At 44.2% G+C, this 18696-nt stretch overlaps 2 long non-coding RNA genes across 2 annotated transcripts in view; one reads left to right on the forward strand and one right to left on the reverse strand.

Annotated features, from left to right (window-relative positions):
- On the forward strand, positions 1–17312 carry LOC137856336 (uncharacterized). The gene is made up of 11 exons (XR_011096363.1): positions 1–748; positions 2878–2981; positions 4710–4791; positions 7033–7216; positions 7680–8005; positions 10130–10202; positions 13087–13229; positions 14630–14729; positions 14835–15011; positions 15921–16001; positions 16676–17312. It is a non-coding gene; the product is annotated as an uncharacterized lncRNA (long non-coding RNA).
- Positions 15006–18696, reverse strand: part of LOC137856337 (uncharacterized) — a 21543-nt gene continuing 17852 nt past the window's right edge. The window contains exons 7-10 of the long non-coding RNA XR_011096364.1: positions 18083–18211; positions 17297–17432; positions 16667–16792; positions 15006–15753 (exon numbers count right to left, since the gene is read on the reverse strand). This is a non-coding gene — a long non-coding RNA (uncharacterized lncRNA). The remainder of the gene's footprint in view (positions 15754–16666; positions 16793–17296; positions 17433–18082; positions 18212–18696) is intronic.

Consider the following 18696-nt stretch of genomic DNA (forward strand, 5'->3'; position numbering starts at 1 on the left):
TTAAGAATCAACTGTGACATCGGATCATTTTTCAAAATGTTTCTCTCTGAAACTTTATTAACTTCCTGCTGGCTCTCGTAAGTCATTCCTCAGCACAAACCAAGAAGCTTCCTGTCGGGTAGCTCCGTTCTGCGGGCAGGTGGAAAATTCTCACCATGTCTTGGCCAAGTTCTGCCCTTGACCTTCAGATTCATGCAACGGGAAAGCTCCTGGCTAAGCCGTGGAGTCACCCAGCCCCTGAAACCAGCAGCTCCCACACAGCAGTCGCGGAGCCACGGGAGGAGATAATTGCATTGTAGTTTCCGAAACATTTTTCTTCTGTCTGCTCCTGTATTTGTGCACCCCGTTCCTGGCTACCTGCATTCATCAACTTCACTGTTGTAATAGGCTATTGCCTGCACGCTAATAACCCCCTGTTCTTTAATGTTCTCTTTCTATTTAATTAATCTATTTATGATAATAGTATGTCTCATTTTGTGCTTTCACTCTAGAGGGTGTGTTTGTATTATCCTGCTGTATAGTGTTGACTGGCCCTATTATCATTTATCATTAAAGGCAGCAGCAACACTCTGGCCTGGCCTGCCAATAATTTTTCAATTAATTGCTTAGTGCTTGCTTTTTCTTTGCTTTTGGTCTTTGCCAGTGCCTTATGAGGTCTTTAAGCTTTCTGATTTATTTTTTTTCTTTAACTTAGCAGCTGTGCTTGCTGTACACCAGGGGATCTGCAGCAACCTGCGGTGTTACGGGGGTAAGTGGACGGCTGTGAGCCAGCAGTGCTCTGGTCCATGCCTGGGTTTGCTCCTTGGGGCAAATGGAGGCCACGAGGGGCAATGTGGTGTGGCAGGGACAGATCGAAGCAGCCTGGCTCAGGCCTGGGGACAAGAGAAAAGAGAAAAAGTGCAGGTGGGATGGCATTAACCTTTAATGGTGTCATTTCTGAGAAAGGGACTGCTGAATTTGACTGAATTTACAGGCTCCTGATGCCCAAATGGGTCCCCCTTGCGATGGGGAAGCTGTTTGCACCCAGGGTTCCTCTAAACATTGGCACCACAGAGGTCGTTCCCATTGCCTGCACCCATCGTGAATTATTGCAGTGTTAAACGAGGGCATGACACCTGAACCACAGCACGTAGCTCCCAGCTTCCACTTTGCCACCACGGCACGCGTGCTGCAAGGACGACAGCTCTCATCCCACGCATCTGTGCGCACTCTGGTCAGGCTGCTTGTGTTTGCCCACATTTCAGCCCTCTGGAGCAGGTGAATTTAGAAAACAGAATAGCAGCAGACCACTCAGTGTGTATATTGAGGGGGTGAAACACCCAGAGCTGATGTTTTGTAGGAACGTTCAGGTTTTCTTTGTTTCCAAGTACTTCTTTGTAGGCTTGACCTGCTTACCTTGAATTATTTTTTTTTCCAGCCACATGGCTACTTGTTTCCTTCCAGATTCTCCCAAGTGTTTTATTTTTAAGCAGATGCTCTTCTGGATCGCATTCATGCCAAGTTTTGTCTTATGTTCTTTATCAGTACAACAACATGAAATATTTAATAAGAAGTTATCGCTGTGGCCAATATGAAAGATTAAATAGGTCTGTCGGCCTCGGTTCCTGAGGAGGAAACCTGGTATTCAGAAAGTCAGAATAAACAGCATCAAATACACAGATGCAAAAGCAGATGAAAACATGGGAAGATCTGCTTGGTGCTCAGCAGCTTCTCCCTTCTTCATGCCAAAGGCAGGGAGAGGAAGGGAGCTGCATTTGGATCTAAATTTGCTGTGTTTTAATTTAAATCAGCGTTCCCCTGCAAAAGAGGGAGCAGACAGCGAGTGCTTGGGTGTAGGAGCCCTGTTTGTAGGATCAACTTGCCACCCAGCTGGCCTGTCTCTGCTTTTATCCTGCCTCCTGCATGCCCTCGGCCTTTCCTTCTGCCCATGAAACCAGCCGGCTTTTCCCCACGCTCCCCTGGGTCCCTGCACGTGTGATTTGAGTCTTTTTGGTTTCCTGCAGCAAGGACTTGCTGAAACCACCTCCATGCTGAAAGCACCGTGCCCGGCAGCTCCCGGCATGTCAGCTGGAAGCCCCTCAGGCTGGTGGGCAGGAGATGGCTGGGGCAGCCTCGCACAAGCACAGAATGGTTTGTCTAGACAGGAGACATGCTGAAATAACCTTCCCGGCAGCAGTGCCGGTGCCAGGTACCGGTGTGCCTGACCCCACTGGATGCCAAAGCCCATTTTCCTGGGGGTCACGCTCTCTGGGGCACACGTCTGCCTTTCCCGGTGGCTCATTTCAGCCAGGAAGGGGCTTCTGTGCTGGCTGCCCCACTCGGGAGAGCTGTTCCTTCCCAAAATAGCTGAAGACGATGCGCTTGGCGTGTGCTGGTAACATGAAACAAGCAGATAAAGGATGGGGACGGCTGTAAGAAGCTAGCAAACAGTATCAGTACTCTGTGGCTATAATAGTGTTTTAATTCCTGTAAAAATGTGTACGTGACAGGCAGAGGTGGTCTCCGAGGGGACTGATAATCCCCGCAGTGTGATAAGGCACGTGTATTTTTCTTCTCGTTTTGCTATCCGTATGATTCATAGAAAGACCAAAAAAAACATTTCATTTCTCACGCACGCACTGCACTGTACAGTTTTTACTGTGAAGGCCCTTTGATCATCCGCTTAGCTGCTACTTGCTTGCTAACATCTTCACGGGTTTTCCTTTGTGTGCTAATAAAAGCTGAAATTTACTATTGGCATCATTACATTAAAAAAAAAAAAAAAAAGCATTAAACAAGCAAGCAGGGCTATAAAGCTACAATGATTTAAAATTGCTGCCGTGCAAATTGATCTTGTAGGTGCACGAAACTAACGCAACGTGCTTTTGTTTTATTTAGGTCAGTGTGTCGTTGTGAGAGCGTGTCCATGTCAGATCGCTGAAGGATGCCCCGGCGTATGGAGTGCCCTGTGTACGAGGTGTGTACAGGACGCAGTGGATAAGGTATGTGGTGAGCCCAGCTGGCACATGCCAGGCTTGCAGGGTTATCTCGTGTCTTCTGGTAGCCAGTATTTGGAAAGAAGTGGCCTTGAAGGATGGGGAGGAAGCATTGCTGCCAACATGGCTTTCTGCGACAAGAAACTGAGGCTAAAGCAAGGCTGCTCCAAGTCTACAGGGGACAGGTGCCAAGAAACAAGGCAGCTGAGGCCAGGCCTACTGCCCCCTCCCAGTGCAGGCATTTTGGGTTTCTTCAGTTCCTTCTGGTCAGGAAATTACAATCCCTGCCAGTGAGCAAAGGCCCTGGCACTAATCAGCAGTGGCCAGCCCTGCCTGAAGTTCTGCCATCGCCCTGAAATACTGCGAGCAATAGAGACCCCGCAATTATGTCTTCTGCTTTCCAGAGCTGCGAAGTCTCTCAGCAGATAAGAAGCTAAATTCATTGAGTAAATTATTCCACTGTAAATTATTCTCTCAACTCTACTGATTAGTTCTTACCTTGGAGCCCACTTCCTGCCTGCCTGCCTGAAGAAAAGATAAAATATTGAATTATACAGTTCACTTCACAGCACTATGCATTCCTAATCTTATAGGGATATAGGGGCAGATCTTCAGATGATGCAAATCAATATGAATAGACAAAATCAAGTCCTCTCCTGAGCAAAGCTTCACTTCTAAACTCTTTGGACCTGAGTTGCTTTATGCTAGCTCAGGGGCTAGCCCATTATTCTCGTAGCGGAGACTCGGTTTGCTTTTTCTTTTTCTGCTGTTGTAGAATTTTCGGTAATTACATTGATTTTACAAAGCAAAAGTACACCGTCCTCTCCAGTGACCTCCAGGTAGAGTTTGTGATTTATTTTCAAAGGGTGAATAAACATTAACTCCTTTTAAAAAGTTTTGTCTGTCCCTAGGAATATCAGATTCTGCTAAAGGTGATACTCTGCTGGGTTTGATCTGATTTAATAATGCAAAACTTGAATAGCAGCAACAAATGTTATTAGATCCTAGCTCATGCTATCTGTCCATCAAAATATTATGAAGTCCTGAAATTATTAATAACGTTATTATAATACCCAGGAAGCCGCAGCTGTGAGCAGCTGCTGTTTCTGGATGCTTATTTAACTCTCCGTGACCACGCTGCCAGTGTTGTTTTTTCATTTACCCTTAGTGGTTGCATCCTGCAAGCTCTCTTCCCATTCTTCGACCGCGGCTTTTCCTCCCTGTCTCAACTCCTGGTCACATGTGTCTATCAAAAATAAGCACTCCCCATCTCCTTACATGTGGATGCAGAGCCCTCTGGGGGATCCATCCCCCAGGGAACACTGGCAGCACAAAATACTCTGGCTTTTACTCTCGTGGGGCATCGTAGTGGGACTGCAGGACTGAAATACTACTGGTTTGGGCTGCAGTGCCTCAGTGTTTCCAGTTTTGCTGAATAAGCAGGTTTCTATTAGGAGAAACGTTGTGAATCTGCCATATTTCAGGTGCATTTGCACGTGCAGTCATCTTCGGTGGAGGCTAATAAATCCCGGGGAGAGCATTTGCAGTAATTGCAGCTGGTGGCTTCGTCGCTTGGCTTGTCCCTCTGCTTCCCTCTGTGCGGAGGGATGGGCGCCACAAACTTGCTGCCAGCGACACGCAGGCACAGAGCAAGCTTTTTTGCATTTGCGTGGGGAAAGGCTGTCATGAGTTGCTTCAATGGTGAGATTTTCTTTTTTTTTTCTTTCTCCCAAGTGCTGCTTGTACAGTCAGACAAGTGACCTTGGCCGGAGCGGTGTGTGCGCATCACGAATGGGAGGCTGGCAGCTTTTGTCTGGTAAGCAAATCCTGACGGAAAACGGCAGTGGTCAACAGCTTGCACCGGTGGGCAAATCCAATAGGCTTTTTGAGGGGGCAGGAAAAAGATTGCTAGAATCGACCCCAGCACCGCACTCCATCAAAGCTCAATATCTGCCTCATTCTGCAGAGGCCTTTGGGCTCTTTCAATAAAAGGTCCCACTCCCCCCACACTCATGGTAATAGAGTCCTCTCGGACTAAAACCCAGGAGCAAATTGGAAGGTCTTTTGGAGTCAGTCCCAACTTTTTTTTTTTTTTTCCTTTTTTCCCCTGTATGATGAGCATTTGGTTTGAGGGGGGGACACTGGATGAGATGAGTACTGCTGCTACCACAGTCTCAGAGATGATTCTGTATGCGACGTGCTAAAGCCTCGCATCTACTGGCTGTGAGTGTGCAGCAGCTGAAGCACCATGAATAACCTCAGAAATTTGGATAATAGTGGCAGATAAAGAAGCATTTTTCATTATTTGAACGCTTTTCTGTGTTTCCTGGGACTGCTGCTTCTACCCTGTGCACCAGGTTTGGTTTCAGGTGTTCTCCACTCAGGGACCATGAGCACAGGAAGCAGAGCGAGCCAATTTTTGCAGTGGTTAAGCACGGGCACACAGCTTCAGAAACTGTTTTCTTCATCTACAAGTCCCTCAGGACTTTGCACACTTGGACCTGGTGGGCCCAGGGCTCTTCAGCCACACGATTCCTGTCTGGTGTAGCTGCTTGCACACTGCTCTTCTAACAGGCCCGCTTCCCATACCCATTTTTCATGAAACAAGGTGCTTTGGTGGTGTGTTTTTTTTTAAATCATCCATCTTCAGCACACACAGCTGCAGTGCTTAGTATTTGTATGGGCCGTGGAGGCTGCAGTCATGCCACAAAGTCCCACTCTAGACCAGGACCCTGAGCATTTGGTAATCCTCTTAACAAAGTTAATATCCCCTGTGCTTCTACGATAAGCAAGAGTGAATAGAAATTCTCAGTCTGTTCTATATCTTAAAGTTCAGGAGAGAAATTAACATACTTGTATAATGAGCTATATTTAAATAACAGCATTGTTTTTTAACTGGAGAAATTTTTGTGCTATTTTCCTTCCATAATGGTATCTCCATTTACCTCTGCTTTTCAAACTTTCCATGGAGTCAGACATCCTTTGATGCTAATTCACAAACGCTCGGTAAATTCCCATCGCTCCTAATCCCTTCGCCTCTCATTCTTTATAAAATGTCTTAATGCCTTCAGCTAGGCCCATTAGCGCTGGAAACATGGGTCTCGTTGGCCCCTGGCTGTATTAAAAGGAAGCAAGCGAGGGCCTATTTATAGGATAATCTCGCCAGCCATCTAATCCTCTTTCATTTGGGTTTATTTCCTGTTGGTTTTGTTTTACCTCTTAAATCAGTGCATTCTGGCACTAGCCATTCAGGGCACATTTCCACGACTTGGCCCCGACACCTGTGATGCTGACCCCATTACACAGCTCAGGCTTTCTGATCAGACATCCGTCACCGCTGCTGTTCTTCACAGGGGCAGGAGCAGCACGTCGGCGTGGCCAGAGGGAAAGCTGCTCATCCAAAGAGCTCGCCTCCAACGCAAACGCAGCCTTTCTTCCCTCTTCTTTCTGTGCTTTCTGATTGTTTTACGGTTGTACAGGGGATTTTTAATTGTCAAGGGTTTGCATTATGTGCAGTTTATGAGCAGCTCTTGTTCTGGAAGGTGCGATAAAACGATGCAGTGTAAACGTTGCTCGTTTGAACAAACGAGAAATCAGTGTTGACACCAATTTAGATGCCACCGGTTGAAAATGAGTGGTTTCAAATTAACTTTAAGAAGTCAAAGCTGTTCTGTAAAAATCAGCCTTCCCTTCTGGATGTAACGCAAACAACAACAACAAAAAAACAGACTTCTCCACTATGTGCTCAGCACATAGTTTTTATTTTTCTAAAATATCATTATGCTCAGTCAAGACAGCAATTTGTAAGTGCTTACAGGTTGCAGTTATGGACCCTCTTAAATGTCTAGCCTGGTACTGATTAGTTAGCACTGATTGCTTCTACTTTAAAGGAAAACAACCCTCCTCTGCACACAGAAACGCCTTGATTTCAGGGGCAGAAGGGACAATTGACTTGCTTTTCCCGTTCTGTAAATGGACCGTTGTATTTTTCTGATTTGTTACTTCTGTGAAGTGGTTAATTTTTCCTAATTAAAAAAGATCCCTATTTTCTAAACAGATATTCTCTGGCTTCAGCATCCAGATGTTTCATGTCACGTATTTCTTTCCTGGTACTGAGTTCTCCTGGAGATTCGTATGAAGCAAAGACACGATCCTCTTCCCATTCCTGTTTCAGAAGACTCTGCAGGACATCCATTGTGCCATAATAATGTGACAGTCATTAGGAACGCAGCTGGTATCACGTAAGTTTTATTGGGTTTCTCCTGTTAGAAAAGCTTTGCTTTAGCACAAGTTAGTCAGAATAAGCGCAACAAAGCTGCCAGTTTAAAGGACTAATAGTGGTCAGGAACCCGCCGGCTGCTCATTGCTGAACCCCAGTGTCACGAAGCCACGCTCTGCTCCATTAGTGATCGTGTTTGCATTGTATATGGTGGCTGTGGGGTGGAGAATGGTGTGAATCTGGTAGTAAGACCATGGATTTAACACCCTGGCAGGGGTTTCAGCCTGGCTTCACCACAAAATGGGACTAGGTGCCTTCAGAGCAGCTTATCCAGCACCCTGAGGAGGCAGCGCTCCCTCTCTGTGCCTGTCTTCTGAAACCTTAACCTCTAAAGCTGGTAGGAGAAATCCTGGTCCCAAGGCTGTGTCTTGTGGCAGTGGGATGTATGATCCAACTGGATTTTTAATCTGTGCATCTAATTCCAGGAGTTCTGGTTGATCCCAAAGTCAGAAGGCTGCCAGGCTTGCTGAAACAGCAGCAGTGCTCTGTTCTGATGTGTTTGAATGGAATATGGAGAGGTTTGTGTCTGGACACCTCCAGAAGGACAAATTTAACCCGCTCAGGTAAAATGGATTAGGGCAAGGTTCGAGTTGTGCAGAATTCCTTTGAACATCTAAAGCTCCTGTTGACAGCGGTGTGCTTTGTACATGAATTTGGCTCAGCAAGATGGGGATTCTGCACTGCCGTTTCCAGAGCTCGTGCTGCCCGAAGGATGAAATGAAGCTGTCACGGACGGAGCCCACCAGGTTAGGTGAGCACGTATCCTCTCTCCTGAAGTGTGACACAATTTTTAATCAAAGCTGATGCTTTTTGTAGAGTCCTGAATTTTGCCAGCTCTGTAAGGCTGCAGACAGCTAACGTTCCCACCTTTGTCAAACTAGATTTAATGTATCTGGGAAAAGAGGCAATCTGATAATGCATTGCTGCTATTGACTTAGAGGACGGAGCAGGAGGCTTGCTCCGCTCACGTGGATCTCCCAAGGAACTCGATATTTGACTACAAAAGCTGAGACCTCTTTCATCCAGGCACACTTGATTTTAGAGGTGATAGGAAGAGCACCAGCCTTGCTTTACAGCTCAACTTCAGTGATTTGTGTGTGGCTGTTGCTCCTTTCTTTGCTCTGCCATGTGGGACCGGTCACTGCTTGAATTAAGGCATCAGTAGCTGTGGACTAAACCACCAGGACACCAAATTTCTGTCCTGTCCGCAGAAGTGTCCCCTCTGCACTATCACAAAGCTACACATGTTCCTGCCAGTGCCTTGAACAACAGCTCCCAGGCTGCCAGGGCTTCCTTGTACGACAGACACTTAAATACTAAGGGGTGGCAACTTCTGTGGCTTCCTCTGGGGCTCAGGAATCACACATAAGATTCAGAAAATAAGTAGTGGGCTGACATGAAATTCAATGACAAAAAGTATTAGGCTAAAACTGAAGTGATCTGAGCCTGCAAGCGTTCTCTGGGTATTTTTATTTTTATTTTTTTAACCAGAATACAATGCTGCTGCACCTTGTCGCGAAGCACTAACATGCAGCAAGGGCTCTGTCAGTACACTGCAAAGCCTTTGTAAAGTGTTTCCCTGAGAGCTGTTTTCTGAGGAAAAAGTCTGAGCCTGCATGAATAAATGATGCGCTGCTAAGTTTGTCCAGCAATACCTGCTCTGCAGTACAGCAGCCCTCGGTGATCAGCTGGAAGCCAGCGGGCCCTCCAGAGGCTGTTGATGCCCAGGGCAGAGTAGCAATTGTTTCTTCCCCTCTGCTCCTGGAGGTGCACGATGCTAAAAGCAGCGCTAGGAATGAGATGCAGGCTGGAGAGCAAAAACGTGTCAGGTGTGCCCGTTCCTCTTTCAGATCCTACCACCACCTGTAGCGGTAGCATCCCGTTACTCCAGGACAATTCCCTGGATGTTGAGGCTCATAGCAAAGCTACTGATAAAGCACAAGTCCATCAGACTGCTTTGGACATCAGCTTTGCTTCTCCTTCTTGAAGTGCAGCCAGGGGATCCCGTTGGCTGCTTCTTCCAAATGACTTCCTAACACAATGCAGTAGTTGAGCACATTTCCAATTAAATGCAGCTCCTTTATAAAACAACGTTCAAGTTGCTGGCCTAAATTACTCCTTAATTAGGTCATTTTTTCCTAATTGATTAAAAATAGGATTTCAAATTAAAACAGAAAGATTGAGTAACATCACACAAATGATATTATTCAAATTTGAAAGGAAAAAAAAATCATCAAAAAGAAAGAATCATTATATTGAATTGCAGATCAGCTGTAGATAAGACATTTGGGATTGTTCTCCAGAAAATCTATTATTTTCCAGCTTTGAAATTAGGGCAAGGATGCAATCAAATAAAAAAAAAGTTTAAAGCCCAGAAGAAAAAAAGCCATTACAATGCAGCTGATCACATACAAAATTATTATTACATATCATTTGTAGTCTGGTAGTACCTAGAGACCCAGCCTAAGACTGTGGCCCAACAGGCACTGTAGAAATGAGCCCTGCCCCGGAGAACTTGCAATTAAAGTCAACAAACCAGATGATGGGACAAAAATTAGAGAGCAAGAGTTAACTTTCAAAGCCTGCAAGAAAAGCTGAAGGTAGCTCTAAAAATAAAGCCAGCAGGTCCATTGGCCTCTTCTGTTTCTGAAAAGCCACAGCTGCATGCTGTTGTGGCTGCCAAAGGCAGCTCCAGCACAGAAATTTGGTGATGGAAACACTCTGAAATGAAATGTGTAAAAAAAATAACGCATTTTACTCTCTACTCCACTAACTTAATTCCTGCCAGCATCATAAACCAGAGCAACAAAGCTCAAATTTCTGTTTTTGCAGGGTAGATTATTTTTGTTTGTGTGTTTGTGTTTTTTTTTTTCAGGGGGCTAGTAGTGGGATGCTTGAAAGACAACAAACCTAGACAGACTGACTGCAACTCCTAAAACCAAACACAGGTAAAATGATGTCTGTAACACTAGACAATTTAGGGACATCTGTGTTAAAGGATATTGACTTCAATGAAGGTCTGTCAAATACCAGATTCTCTGGCTTTGCAACTGCCACCCTGATTATCTGAGTTGGGAAACTAGTCCTGGGTTGAAGTTCTATCTGTAGATAATGTTTCACTGAATAATTTCTTTAGGAGAGAAGTACAGCCTGTGTGCTCCTGTTTTCCTTCTCTTCCAAACAGTTCTCTCTCCCAGCTCTGTCTTCAGTTTGCATCCAACACAGCACCTGTGTAGGTGTCTGTTTTCATGTCAGGATTAACACTGCATCTCTGCTGTACTCGTGCTTTGCCTGCATTCTCAAACAGTGTATCAAAAACGGGTGTCCATCTGTTCCTGTCCCCTTCAACTTCCCATTTTTTCTGTTAGGGTTGGCTTCTTACTCTCCTTTTTCACCCAAAATGGTGTGTGGCACCACACTGGACAGCTTTCTGCCACCAATCTTGTTATGTCTCTCTCTTAAGAAAGTTTAACCTATTTAGAGTGTGCAGCTACTCTTATTTAATTATATGTGATTTGACTTCGCATTTGTTGAATTTAAACTTCATCTTCCATTTTATCTGTCAGTTTCTGGCAGCTCCAACTATTTGCAATCAACTTTTAGCTTTAAAACCTTGAATAATTTAGGAACATAGGCAAGCTGTGTTACCTTGTTATGCACAGCCTCCCACCAGAAGCTGAACAGGTTGGACCCAAAACAGCTCTGGAAGAAGACTAGCACTAGCCTGCCTCTATTCATTCCTGCTTCTTCTCTCTATCAATTACTTTAATCAGTGATCTATGAGAAGACCTTTTGTTTATTACCACGCCTGCTCAATTTTCTGAGCTGTCTGTGAAAAGCTTTGTCAGCAACTCTTTGCCTACCTAAGGAGAACGCACCAATGACCGCTCCTACCTGCATGCTCACCGATGCCTTCAAATTGTGGGGCATGAGAGTCCTTCCCACTTCCAGGTCTGGGCACACAGATCAGCTTCCCCTGAGGGTCAGAGCAGAGCAGCCTTTCCCATAACCAGGCCTGAGGTCAGAAATGAGTGATGTTGTTTGGTAGCAGCTTGATGCTGGCTGGACATGTGCCAGGGAGAGGATTTCTGCTGCTGGGACACAGCTTGATCTGGCTGAGTGTCCTGACTTCCTTCAGCAAAAACATGTCACCACTTCCTTCTTTCCATGTATCATTGAGTTGTTTCTGTAGCTTCTCAGAGTTTTCTCAGAGCTTGCAAGTCTTAAATATCTGCATTCCCTTTGTCTCCCAGGCAGCAGCTGAACATTGATCAGACAGAGGGAGTACAAAGTTCTTGTACTGCAAACTGTTCCATAATCCTTAAACAATAATGTTAACATCTGAACATCTTTGATTATTGCAAGTGTCTCTGTCAATTTCTATTTTCCTGTGAATTTAACTCTCCTTGTAAGCTGTCTTTGCTGACTATTTCTAGTCCAGCTATGAAATGTGAGGAAGAACGTTGTAATAGGAAAGGCTGTGGCTGTGGTCTGCCTAGATTTCAGTAAGGCTTTTGACACCATTTCCCACAGTATTCTCCTCAAGAAACTGGCTGCTCATGGCTTGGACTGGTGTACATCTCATTGTGTTAAAAACTGGCTGGATAGCCGGGCCCAAAGAGTCGTGGTAAATGGAGTCAAGTCCAGTTGGAGGCCGGTCACTAGTGGCGTCCCCCAGGGCTTGGTGCTGGGGCCGGTCCTCTTTAATATCTTTATCGATGATCTGGATGAGGGGATCGAGTGCGCCCTCAGTAAGTTCGCAGATGACACCAAGCTAGGTGCGTGTGTCGATCTGCTTGAGGGTAGGAAGGCTCTGCAGGAGGATATGGATAGGCTGCACCGATGGGCTGAGGCACATCATTTAGTCTGGAGAAGAGGAGGCTCAGGGGAGACCTCACTGCTCTCTACAACAATCTCAAAGGATTCTGTAGCAAGGTGGGGATTGGGCTCTTCTCCCAAACACCACGTGATAAGATGAGAAATGGCTTCGAGTTGCAGCAGGGGAGGTTTATGTTAGATATTAGGGAGAAATTTCTTTACTGAAAGGGTTGTGCAACATTGGAAAAGGCTGCCCAGGGAAGTGGTTGAGTCACCATCTCTGGCGGTCTTCAAGAAATGTGTAGATTTATAATTTAGTAGCATGGTTTATTGGTGGACTTTAGTACTAGGGTAAAGGTTGGACTAGATGATCTTACAGATCCTTTCCAACCCGAATCATTCTATGATAATAATTTGGGGTGCCTCGTAGTCTGTTAACAGCCAAGAAGGTAGAAGCTAGAGAATAGAAATGTGGATTCGCTTGCTGCTGGAGGGGTAAAAAAAAAAATTATTTTAATTTGGAAATGCAGAGGATCACCCAACTCCTGTTACCTTTTCATTTTTTCTCTATGGCAGTTCATGACTTCTGGGAGCACATCCGTGCAGCCTGAAAGTATGTGCGGGAAGTTGCCAGTTTCCCAGGCAGGAATTTGCTAGGCCTATAACTCAGTGAATGTGGTATCTCAAAAGGAGAAGAGCACACCTCTCGTGCTGCAGTTTTGAACAGGAGCTCCCATATGCTGAGTTCTACGAACTTTGTTATGTATTTGCAGTGCTACCATCTATGTGTTTGCTGTAAAGCTGTTACAGAAGCTGTTTTATAGCAGGATGATATCCTTTTCTTAGTTGTTTCTGTTCAGTATGAATCACACTCTTGTACCAGCAACCAGCTCTCCTTTGCCGCTGCTGCCCAGACTTCTTTCATTGACACCTTTCATTTATTTCCACCACTCCATCCTATGGTAAATGTGTGTCACTGCTTTCTCTCCCACTTTTCGCTTTCTCTTTTGGTAGGTGGGTATCACGCTCTACAGCACTGACCCCTTCCCTGGCAAAACCATACCTGCTACCTTGTCCCAGCTGGCTGATCCAACAGTAGACTGAAAAAATCCAAGGACGTGGATTGGACTGGATCTTCTCTGCCTTTTTTTCCAGAGGTAAAATTAATTCTGCAGAACATTTTGACTAGCCCCCAAAATAATGCAGTTTAGAAAACTGTTTGAATAAGACTGTCATGATTTAATTTTTCAAGCCACTCCAAAAATAAATGATTTATATTTTCAACACAAAGGATTTAATATGCTTTTCAGAAAGATATTTCCATTTCAAGCCACTGCTGAAATGCAACCTCTGTTTAACAACTATATTAGTTTACAGTATGAGGCAGGAAAAAAAGCTTCTCTGAAATGCAGCCATTTTCACTCAAAATTATCCCTTTTAGGAATCAAAAAAACCACAACACACACATGAAAATCTGCATGATTTTGGTGCATGAAATTGGGCCAATTATATGACATTTAGGGGGAATATTAACATTTCTCATCCTGAGAGCTATAAGTACTTTTCAAATGTCTCCTGTGGCATCTTTAATTCATCCTCTCGTCCTGAGATTTCTGTCACCTGAAATGTATTTTTACTGTATTTGTTGTAGCTATTCAGGAAGTTTAACGCTGACTTATAAGAAGCTTTCTTTATAGCATCAGAAGCCTCTGGGCTGTGGGTAATGTGAACTTGGTAGTACAGATCAGGCTTTGTTAAATTCTCCAGTGCTGAAAACCGTGTCTGGATCCAAGTATGTTTAATAAAATTGAGTTTCAGTAAAGGTGAAGTATTCCTATCTGATTATTATTTTCTGATAGGGTGGATTGAGAATAAAATTTTTAGTAAAGATTAGGATTATTCATTGTATGTTTAGGTCTTTATGTCCACTCATGCTCAAAGTAAACTCAAAGCATGCACGACTTTCGCTGCTCGTGCAAAATGTTGTCACAAGAACATTTATGACAGTGATTCTGAGGGTGCTGACTTACATGATGTCCTCATTTCTATTTTAACAACCTGATGGGACCGCAAATGAGGGCAGAATCTGGCCTACTGAATCATGTACATTGGCTTTTATTTAGCGCTGGCTATCCCTCCAAATCTTTTCCTACCTGCTTGATAATTGGATTTAAATTATCTTTAATTACATTGTCTGGGGCTTTGTTAATATCAGCCTCTAACTAATTGTACTGTATTTTTGGGTGCCCACTTAAGATTCCATGAGGTGAGCAGGGCTGAAGGGCAAACTCCAGAAAGCTGCATCACTGCAGTCTCAGAGTCATTAATTTTGTGCAATGATAACTTTGTACTCAGAGAGCAATATTCATTATAGGCAAGAGGGGAAGCATGCGAGTCCTTAATTAACAGTAGGATATCATCAGCATAAAGTAATAGTTTAATGTTCTACAGAATCAGTGTTATAGCCTTTTAGACTGTTGGTTTTTCCATTTCAGACAAGGCTGACATAAGATTGTAATTGTCTGGCTGCCATTACCCAGCTCTCATTACTCTCCAGGCACTGGCACATCACCCCATTTCTTCTGAGTGACCCACACCTTCCATTCAAGCACCCAGATAACTGCCCAGGCTTCCCAAGAGACCTCCATTTCCAACGGGTACATCAACAGCAACTGAGTTTTTTTCCCCAAATCCAACTCAACCTGCTGCCCGGCCTCTGTTGCTGCCTGGTGTGAAATGAATGTATTTTATTTTCTTTGTAGGACTTGAGGCACCATGGAAGAATTATCAGAAAGCTTTCTGGAGAGCTTGGACCTGCATCCAGCCCCAGTTTCGGTCCAGGAGCACGCAGCAGCTGCAGAAGAGCAGCCTCCTCTCCACTGCCACTGCACAGCTAAGAAGCTGAATTTCTGCCCCTGCCTATCCCCAAGGAAAAGAAGGTAAAGCAGCAGCTGTTGTCATGTCTCCTTTTGGGGGATCTAGCTTCCAGAGATTACAGTACTGCTACAGTTTGATGGCTGAGTTCTTCCCAACAGCAAAAGGGTTCTGCCTGGACCAGGCAGCAAGGATGGGTTTTGACCTATGTTATGTTACACCTGCGTTAGTCAGGAGCAGCACCTCTAGAAGGACACAGCTTCCTCACTGAGGCCAACCCTGGTGGTGGCCCCCTATACCCAGCAGGCAAGGAGTCTCTTTGCCAGCACTGAAAATAGCTGAAGGATTCACTTTCGGGGAGGCTTCCCAGGGAGACTGACCACTCTGGATGTTCCTGTGCAGCTGGGGCTGTGCATTAGTCAGCCTTGGTGGAATTACTCTCTGAAAGCAAGACGCTATCACCACTGTCTCCTCAGCCTCACAGCTGAGGGCTAGGATTCCAAGGCTAATTTTCATTGAGGCATAGGAAAGACAAAAAGATGTTTCAAGGTTAAAATATTCGCTGTGCGTGCCAGTGAGGAAGGAAGGAAAATAATTCCCAGAAGACTAATTCTATGTGAAGGGAAGCACTAATTTTGGAAATGGCATACCTTTGCTCCATGGGGGGTAAGTAATACTCACAGTTCTTCAGGTGAGCTCCATACTGTGCTTCAGGAAGAGAAATGACATTGAATCCTTCCTTCCCCTTCAGTCTCAAGAAACTAGTGCCTTCAACAGAGCACTTAATTTTCACTAATGCCAAAGCCCCTGTGAGCACAAGTTATCGGTATTAAATCATATATTTCTTCTTGCATCTGGGCAAGATTTAGAGTAAGGAAAGCAAATGTCTCAGACAAGACTAAATGTGCCTCTTCTGCTTCTATGGATGCCTCTTCACGGTAAACTAAATGAGTCTTTTCTTTTTTATTTCCTAGGCTGTGAGGTCTCTTAAGGAATCTGCTCCTATGTATTTGGCCAACGTGTGGCACTTCTCTCTTCACTGAAGCAGACTTAAGGTATGACTTGCTCTGAAAACACATGCTCTTTAATAACAGAAGCCAGACACCAAAGAAATTAGAATAGGTAGTCTCTCTGTGTCATTTATTAGACTAGACCATTGAGAATTGCTTAAAATAGAGCTTTTGTTCCTCATTTAAGTCAAATTAGTCTATTATCAAGTCACTGTACTTCATACATGCATTTGTGAATGCTTTGATTCAGGTATTTTTTTCTGAGACTATTATTTCTTAAGTAAATCCTGTTCATTTTTTTTTTTTCTGAAATAAACCACCAGAGCATATTGACATAATGCAGTATTGCTTTCACTCCTCCATGAGCTCTGCTATAAAGAAAGCATGTTATGATTAGAAAGCATATTTATACTTGACTCTGCCCAAATGGTTTCCTTACACAAGTGTGTAATGAGAAGAGGACAGAAAAAATAAACATCTGACCTAAAATTAAAATTCTATTGAAATTGGAGCGTTTATCCCAGCTCTTAGAAAGGACAACTTCAAATAAACTGCGAGTTAAATGAACAAATTGCTGGGGCAATCTGCAGCAACTTACACCTAGCACCCCCAGCAGTGAAGCAGAATACCCTTGTGGGGAAGGCTCTCCTGAAAATGTAGTTACCTGCGTACAGAACCAAATATAAGCCGAAAAGTAGAACCGCTTTTACCTGTGACAGGCTTCCTGGAGATCCCTCATAGATAGCTGGATGGAGCAGCAGTGACAACTCTTCTGTGTCCAGCAGGCAGCAGTAATTAATCTGTTTAGTGATGTGCTCTGGGTCAATGGCTTTGTCCTGCAAGAAAAAGGTAAGGGCTAACTTATGCAGGAATAACCGCAAAACTTAATGAAATGATGAAAAAAAAAATCAATTTTTTTCAGCAGAGTCTGGTTAGGCCTGGGGTAAACTTGCATCTCACACAGAGCTCACACTGCAGGGTGCAGTTAGCTTTGTCCAAGACTTCACTGCCAACTTGGCTCACTTGTTTTTGTTTTCAAACCAGACCAGAATTCTTATGAAGCTTTGGCTGCAGTACTGCTCCTTCAGTTCTTTTACCACCTCGTTCTAAGCCCATTCTGTTTTTCTGGATTGTTTTGAAATGTTTCATCTCCCTAACCCCAGATATCTGGTCAGCACTTTGCCCAAGTTCACTCTAACCTGAGGAGTGTATGATACTCGGCGGACTTGGCATTTATGCTGTGCCCACTGCAGCTCAGTGTGCACTGAAAGTGAAACCAGTGACAAAATCCCTGAACTGCGGCTTGACAAGTCATTTTAAAAATTTCTCTTTAAACCTACCTTACAGCAGTCCCTATTGCAGAACAAGTTCATCAGCATCAGAGGGTTGTTTTATTTTTTCATGTTCTGGACGGTTAATGAATACATCTGTTTTTTGGAATTCAGATGTTCACAGATATAGGAGATGGATTTACATCTGCAAAAAAGAACCAGCTTTAGAAAACACTGAAAATACCTTGCGTGATCCTTGCTGTTTGTAAACACCCAAACATACCCCACTTATTTGAACAAAGGCAATATCCAAATGCAAATTGAATGAATTGCACTGTTTCTTTTTAGGAAAAGAATGTATTTATTCCCCATATGAAATGGATTTTTTCTCTCTGCCTAGTCACGATGCATCAATTTAAATTTGTACAATGCATTCTAACATTCACATATTTACATACAGAGCCTCAGACTTCTTTCAGACACCCGTGTTGTTTGAATAAATGTGCCTCCTTGCTGACATGGCTATTTGCGGGCTGCAATGCAGGCCAGAGGAGACAGGTTAAGAATGCTTCTAAGAAAAGCAGTAGAGGCAGAAGGAGCTGCAGCACTGGCAAACTATAGTCCCAAACTGAGAATCTGACAACTCTACAAACAGTGCTGCATCTAAGCCACGTGGGGGATGACAGACCACTAATGCCATCCCACAGTCACTCTATCAGCCTAGAGGAATATTTGTTCTTTCAAAAATTCACTGGGAAAGAGTCCAAGAGTCTGAACCTTGTGACCACTTCCTACAAACGGTCCTGGACGATGGCAGCATCCCTCAAACACAGGCTGCACAACATGCCCGCTTACCTGTGTTGAAATACAGTGGATACGTGCAGTGGGTTGTGTTCTGAAAGGCCTCCATCCATGGCTCACAGCTACCTAGCTTCATAAGTCACTGGCACAACACGTTCATGTTCAAAATGCTCAAAGGTATCACTGAAAGAGTGAATTAAAAGACGTTCTCAGGAAAAGCAGTAAGTGTACTCACAGAGCTGATCACAGCCAATACAGCAGTGTATCTGGATCAAAAGGGAGATACTTTCTTTTTGAAAGGGCCCCATTTCTTAACAAAGCAACAAAACCACAGGTGTTTTGTGAATATTCTTACAACAGCTGTGATTAATACATCCTGCTGGATGTTAGCAGGGTGCTAGGCTAGAAATCAGGGGGCTCTCACCTGGGTTCCTCTGACCTGGCCCTGAGACATATCCAGGATTTTCCAAGAGCAACTAACACTGGATAGCCAGCTTGCAAAATAGTGCCTGATCTTTCCTGAACTGTAACAACAATTCCTTGTAAAGAATTCTGAAGCTGCAACATGGAAATAGCTATTAAAGAGACTTTTTTTTTTTTTTTTTTGACATTTTCTATTTCTGCTGCTCTGGTGTTTGATTACATTTGAGACATGGGAATATACAAAA

Source organism: Anas acuta, chromosome 4 (assembly GCF_963932015.1).
Source record: "Anas acuta chromosome 4, bAnaAcu1.1, whole genome shotgun sequence".
Classification (NCBI taxonomy): Eukaryota; Metazoa; Chordata; class Aves; order Anseriformes; family Anatidae; genus Anas; species Anas acuta.